General features: G+C 35.2%; 1 long non-coding RNA gene across 2 annotated transcripts; it reads left to right on the top strand.

Annotated features, from left to right (window-relative positions):
• Positions 1-337: 337 nt before the first annotated feature.
• LOC121314338 lies at positions 338-6705 on the top strand. Of its 2 annotated transcripts, none has more exons than XR_005950095.1 (11): positions 338-423; positions 1456-1513; positions 1713-1817; positions 2299-2391; positions 2818-2875; positions 2973-3157; positions 4032-4065; positions 4678-4721; positions 5351-5386; positions 6026-6069; positions 6492-6705. It is a non-coding gene; the product is annotated as an uncharacterized LOC121314338 (long non-coding RNA). The 2 variants fall into 2 exon arrangements; XR_005950096.1 differs by having other exon boundaries at positions 2299-2402.
• The last annotated feature ends 938 nt before the right edge of the window (positions 6706-7643 follow it).

Genomic DNA, 7643 nt, shown 5'->3' with positions numbered 1-7643 from the left:
TTAATTCGCCAAACGCTGGACAGACAACTGAGAAGACAGCTACCGGGGGAAATGTGTACTATTGCATAATAAAGGAATACACAAAAGGTAAGCGTAATCAACACGTTTGTGATCTTGAAATCACACGGCAAACATCACACCTTTTAGTTTGGGCATATATATATATATATATATTATATATATATATATATATATATATATATATATATATATATATATATAAAGACTGAGGCGATAATATTTTAACTAAAAAAATCTGTTGCCTGCTTATTGGGTAGCGCTGGCGCTGCGGCATTTTAAAAGCCGTGACGTCTGAATTTTACCAACAGTATAGAACGGATGTTCCGGGGAGGAGTTGAAATGTGTCTCAGAACAAGCGCAGAGGTGGTCAGGGAGGTTGTTTGCAACGTGGTCAGTTTGAAGGTACCTAATTTGTTTCATTTTAAGGGTTGCTACTACAAAGTTAAAGATTACATTAAAGATAATATCGTAGAATTATGATTTAAAAAAAAAAAAAAAAAAAAAGTCAAATGCTTATTATAATCCCAGTAATTGTACTGCGTTTGGGCTTAATTATCGGTTTACAATGAATAATCTCTTACCCAAACATACTTTTTTTATTTTAACGCCTGTTGAAAATACATGTTGTACCGCAATATTGCCTAATGTAATGTTTTAATGTCCGAATATGTGAATGGCAGCAATTTGCATTAGAGAATGCATACTGTGGAGACCACGTGGATGCACAGTTTTGGAGCCTAATGATATAAATGCAATCCAACAGCATCCTAACTAGTGGGTCATTTGTTGAGCTTGTTATGCAGTGAATTCTTTAAATAATAATAAAATAAAAAAAAAAAAACATTTTAGTTGGCACAGTAAATAATGATCATTAAAATAATAAAGTGGTGTTCCTATGAGTGTTCTCTTAGGATTCTAACATTATTCTAAATGCCATCAATAAGCATACTGGTACTTTTTCGCAAAACTATTAAGTATTGTAGTTAAAATTAGGGGGGAGGAGGAAGGGAGGGGGGAAGGGAAGAGGAGAAGAACACAACTAATCAATACTTGTGTATTTTTGTGTGATTTGTCATAACACTATATGGAAAACCAATTTTAGTCGCATGATTACATTTTATAAACTTTGGTGTAATTGTGTTCAGTTTGTAAAAGTTGAATTATTTATTTTAATCAGTTGTCATTTAAAACCTAATATTGGAATCTAAAAATTCAAATAGCAACATAATGTGAGTTTTCAGCACGGGCACTGTTGGTTACAAGCTTAAGATTGTCAGGGCAGGTAGACCCATCCGCAATACTGTTCAGACGTTTTATTGCTTTACAAATTAACTGGACTGCACTTATTATAGAACTGAAATTGTTCAATTGGTTTTAATGTTTGCATTAGTGTGCTTGTACCTTCATGTGGTGTGTTCAACTTTGCGTTTTTAGGTTGCCTGTTGAAGGTGATCATGCAGTGTCTGTGCCTGTGAAGACTGAGTGAAATGAGGTAAGAAATAATGCCCTTAGACTTGTAGTATGAGCAGGGACGTTACTGCAGCCTAAGATGCTGGATATAGGATGACTTTCTTTTGCCGTTTACCCAACTGATGTCTGTGCTGAAAATGCTTATATCTGAAATCCAGCCTTGTTCCAGTATTCTTTTCTCTTATTTAGCTGCTGTGTAATAACTCCTGTCTAAACTGCAGGTATGCTGTAAATGATATGGGGGATCCTGACAAGTCCACTAAAATGGACTAAAGAAAATGGCAGTTTTTCACTGAAGATGAAGTTGCAAGATTATGCACAATTGAGTATGTATCATTCCACTAACTTGGGTTTACTTAGGGACTAGTCAATGAATTGAGGAAACAAGTGATATGCTTTGTGTGCATTGCCTGTGGGAGAAAAACGGTTTACAGTATTTCAGCTAAAGAACCCATTAATAGGTACAGTACATTGTACATGAGGATGGGATGCTTGGGGAGAATTTGATTTGGTTTATAACTTGGAATTCTATTACTCCTGGAGATTCACCTTAAGTGAAATAAGGTTGGAATACATTTTAAATTTTATTGCTATATTACCAGAATTGACCACGAGTACACTCCTAGTTAAGACTAATGAGCCTCGATTGCCAGTTTACAAAACCGTGCTGGGTTTATGATGATTTTACTAATGCCGTTTACCCAAGTGATAAACCATGTCTCTGCTGAGAATGTGTAATCTGGAATTCCAGCGATGTTTGCATGTTCTGTTTTTGTTACTTGGATTTTGATGCCCTCTTCTGTTCAGCTGTAGATATGCACTCCAAAGGAGATGAGGAGCTGACTAAGACTAATCAGTAAAGAGGCTGCCTGCAATCCTCTGGAGAGGACTCCACAATATGTGAGAATCAGGTTGGCTTTAACTCCACCATAAATATCCTTAGGTTTTAAATTGATATACAAGCTTGCCATTTTTTACCTTCAATGTTAATTCTCTCAAGCTAATGTTTGTGCTGTGACTTAAGATCATGGAAACTAATACATGTTTTGCAAGAAACGGTACACAAGCTGTCCGTGAAAGCTTGAAGTCAGTTGGCTCAAATTGAAATACCATTACTACTGGGTCAGTGATGATCATTTACAGTCTGAATGTACAAATAGTGCTGACATTGAGTATCAGATTCTGGAACAGGTAGAATTTGAGGTTTACCTTAAGATAGGGGTAGACGATCAACATTTCAGTTTTTTTAAATGTATTTAGAAATTGTACTGGAATTTAAAAAAAGTCACTATTTGAAAGTAACGCTTGTTTTACCTTTCCATGTAGGTGGACTATTTTGGAGATAGTCACAGAATCTAGAAGATTACCTACAGAGTGAAATGAGGTAAATACTGCAAGTAGCATGGTTGCTGCAACCTGCTGAGCCTATGTCAGGTTACAAAACATTTTAATTAAACTTTTTTTTTTTTTCTCTTACCCAGCTGATAAACAATGTCTCTTTGAGCCTGAAATGCTGGCAGTGTTCCAGTATTTTATTCTCACCTTGATTCTAAGACCAGCCTGTGTTGGAACTCCAGGTATACTGTAAAGGATGTGTGGGTTCTGAAGAGCCACAACTAAAGGGACTAATTCCCTGAAGATGACATTGCAAGAATGTACATATGAGGTAGTGTTTAAATGTTGTCTTATTTTGAAATTTTGAAAACCCAGAGTATCTAATCATTTAGATCCCTAGCGTATACAGAAAGAAGCAAATAAGTCAATCTGCATCTGTAATCGCCATTTTGTTCTTGTCCCGTAGTGTTTGCATAATCTTGGTGACCGGAGTTCATCCATTTAAAATTTCATTTTAAACATGCTTGAAACACCACGTGAAATAGGATCTTGCTAATCCAATATTTTGAAAAAGTCAAATACTTTTACAAGAATCGTGGTCAAATCTGTTTCACCTGGAACTATGATGTAACAGTTTGCCGTTTTACCCATCTGAATATACAAGTTATGGTGCTGACAATGTGAATGAGTTTCCAGAAAACTATCTAATTAAATTCCATTTCATGTTCACATGTCTTGTGTAATGTCAAGTGCATTTCATCAATGCCATAGTGTGTAGTCCATACTTTGTACATGGGTGCACAAGTGAAGTACTAAATGGTAGTTGGATTAATTCTACACTACTAACAATTAAGGCAATTTTATTCAGACATGCGTTCAGTAGTTCTAAATGTTGTAAACATGCTTTAATATACCCATGTCTGAATATCCATTAGCTGTTTGGAGCAGTATAGTTAAGACAATTTTGCAGGCGATTGGATGGATGCATTTCATTGACAAAATGGCTTTCCAGATCTAGAATATCGACATTGCAATGGAGATTTAATAGAAATCTGGCTTGTTTTTTTTTTTTTTCTAGTTAATCGGGTTATAAAATGGAGTTGTTGAATTGTTTTAATGAATTGGGTGACCTTTAATGTAGGATTGCAACTTTTTGTACAGAAGTAAAATATATTCTGTAATGTTTTATATCCATTGTCTTTTAGAGGTCTCAATCTGCAAGTGCCTTGGTGGAATAAGGTAAGGTTAATACAATTGTTTCTACATGTTACAGGAACATAAGTAACACTTAAAACAAGCCTAGATTGACACTTGCATGTCTCGTGTTTTGGGAGGTAAAATTGTAAGAAATATCCAAAAAAAGTGATAAGTTGCGTGCAGAAGTTTGGTTCTTCAAACAGAACAATATTTCAGGATATGTGAGTTTACTATGTAGTTTTTAAATTTAGAAAAATATTGGTGGTCTGAAATCCAAGGTATAAGCTACATTTTCAGGTCAGAATATTGGTGCTGGAGCTGTGATGATGTAACACTTTGCCGTTTACCCATCTGACTATACAAGTTATGGTGCTGACAATGTGAATCTGAGTTTCCAGTTGGTTTAAATAGCTACTTATTTGTCACCTGTAAGTATCTGAATATGCACATGGAACTGATCTTGCAGATGTAAGCTTCACTTCAGTAAAAGTTTATGTAGTTCAAACTGTACTGCACATTAGTCTGAAATGAAGCTATTCATTTTCCCAGAGGCAGTTTGTTTTGTACAGCTACCTCTAATGCTGAATTACAAGAGAACAAATATATTTGATGCACATTGATTCCAAACTTTACATTGTATCCTTTTCTCAACAGTACCGTGTCTATGAAGAAGTTGGTCTCTCCTTTAATGTTAAATGGTATGAAGGATTATCTTAATGTCATTTTTGGCCTCCTTGTGATTTATATTGAAGCTGTGATGATGTAACACTTTGCCGTTTACCCATCTGACTATACAAGTTATGGTGCTGACAATGTGAATATCTGAGTTTCCAGAAGATGATCAGTATTTGGATTCCATTTCTTGTTCACATGGCTTGTGTAATAAAGTGCATTTCATCAATGCCATAGTGTTTAGTCCATACTTTGTAAATTTAGCTAAGTTCAGAAGTGAAGTACTAAATGGTAGTTGGATTAATTCTACACTACTCCTAACAATTAAGACTATTTTATTCAGACATGCGTTCAGTAGTTCTAAATGTTGTCCACACATGCTTTAATATACCCATGTCTGAATATCCATTAGCTGTTTGGAGCAGTGTAGTTAAGACCATTTTGCAGGCCATTGGATGGATGCATTTCATTGACAAAATGGCTTTCCCGATCTAGAATGTCTGTCTCAATGGAGATTTAATAGAAATCGGGAGATTGTTCTAGTTAATCGGGTTATAAAATGGAGTTTAATTGTTTAAGAATTGGGTAACTTAAGATCAACTTTTTGTACAGAAATAATACATTCTAATGTTTTATATCCATTGTGTTTCTTTAGAGGTCTTAATCTGGAAAGTGTCATGGTGAGAATAAGGTAAAATTTAATACAATAACTTTTTACATGTTACAGGAACATAAGTAACACTTGCACCAAGCCTAGGTCGACACTTGCATGTTTCTTGTACATTTTAGGAGGTAAAATTGTAAGAAATGACTATCACTATCCAGAAGTGATACATTGTGTGCAGAAGTTTTGATTCTTCAAACAGAACAATTATTCAGAAGATACTTCAGTTTACTAATACAAGTTCTAAATTTTAGAAGGACGAATATCAGTTGTCTAAAATCTCAAGGTATAAGCCACATTGTTTTCAGGTCAGAATGTTTGTGCTGGAGCTGTGATGATGTAACACTTTGCCGTTTACCCGTCTGACTATACAAGTTATGGTGCTGACAATGTGAATCTCTGAGTTTCCAGTGGGTTTAAATAGCTACTTATTTGTCACCTGTAAGTGTCTGAATATGCACATGGAACTGATCTTGCAGCTTCACTTTATTAAATTTCATGTAGTTCAGACTGTACTACACACTAGTCTGAAATGAAGCTGTTCATTTTCCTAGAGGCAGTTTGTTTTGAGCAGCTACCTCTAATGCTGAATTACTAGAGAACAAATATTTGGACTATTTGATGCACATCAATTCCAAACTTTACATTTTATTCTTTTCTCAACAGTTCTGAGTCTATGAAGATGTTGGTCTCTCCTTCAGTGTTAAATGGTATGAAGGGGATTATCAGTCATTTTTGGCCTCCTTGTGATTTATATTGAAGCTGTGATGATGTAACACTTTGCCGTTTACCCATCTGACTATACAAGTTGTGGTGCTGACAATGTGAATATCTGAGTTTCCAGTGGGTTTAGCCTTCACTCATTTAAGGATGCCTTTCACAGGCAAGTAGAATTGATGATTGGTTTGCTGAAAATAAAATATGTAGTAGCTGCTTAATTTCTTTCTACATAGTAGACATTAATCGACTTCAATACTACACCATAGCCAACTGTGATGTGAACTGCAATGTATTATTTTGAAGCTTTAATTTTACTCTTCTCTTGATTACAATTGTGAAATCTAATTCGCACCCAGTGTAGATTTAATGTAACTTTTTTTTTTTTTTTTTTTTTTTTTTTTTTTTTGCATAGAGCAATTGACAGAAGACTGAAGTCTCATTGCACATGGACCAAAAGGCTTTTTTTTTTTTTTAGGCATTAAATGGATTTTCTAGAGTGTCATCCTCCTAATAAGATTGCAATTCTTTGGAACGACCCCTGTGATTGTAAAGGTGGAAACCTTGAGTGCTGTACAGTAGTATCATGTAATTTAATTTAGATACAAATAAAGCTAGTCCATATCAAATGAATGACTGAAGCAGATTTCTTTTGATATAGCTATTTCATTGGGTATTGTGCTTTTGATTTGGTACAATTTGAACTTGTGCTTCTCATGTTGGGTTTCACAAATCTACTGCTGTAAAGCATATGAATATAGTCACTGCTGGGAATTGTTTATTAACCTTTTGCAGTCTATTTGGCGCTTAATGCGTGTCGGGTCCAGTTTATTTTACACACACAGTTTAAAATGTATTCAGAGTAAAACAGGTTTAAAAAGCATTGAATTGCAGAAGGACACTTTGTACTGTGTCTACAGCCAAGCCCCACCCCTTGTTTTCTGTATTTCACATACCTCTTTATAGACGTGCATACTGATCACTCATTTTATCACCAAACTCCTCCAATATTGCAATTCAACTTTTGCTAGGCCATTGAAAGTTTCTAGTTTTTTCCAGAGAAACAACTAGACACCTGTGCTTTAAGTCTGTCGGAAAGGGAAAATTGTAATGTCTGACATAGGACTGCAAAGGGTTAACCATATTTGTTAAAGGGTATTCACTTTACTCTGTCAATAGTCAGACAGATGCAGGAAGTCTGTTATATCTAGGGCCCTGTGAAAACTGCGTGGTGGTTTTTTTTAATTTTTTTTTATGGGCTGTGCCAAAATTGTGAAGTTAGCCCAATACCACAATTTGTACAATATTCTATAAATTTATTTCATCCAAAAAAATCACAAATGAAACTAGAGCTTCCGAGATACAGAATCTCACTCCTACACAGTAACTGTTGAGTAAGTGTTAACATAATTCTATTTGGATTATCACAGGGACCAGCTTGAACTTTCCTGGCACAATGGGATACATTTCCAAGTGTGCAGGCTGTACTTCAACCCAAGCTAGCAATTCACTGAAACATGGCCTGTTTATGTTTCTCAGATATTCCAATAATGGTGAACCCTCAGCA

This window comes from Polyodon spathula, chromosome 4 (assembly GCF_017654505.1).
Source record: "Polyodon spathula isolate WHYD16114869_AA chromosome 4, ASM1765450v1, whole genome shotgun sequence".
In the NCBI taxonomy this organism is placed as follows: Eukaryota; Metazoa; Chordata; class Actinopteri; order Acipenseriformes; family Polyodontidae; genus Polyodon; species Polyodon spathula.
Note: the sequence above shows the minus strand (reverse complement) of the source record. Positions and strands in the feature narration are given on the sequence as shown.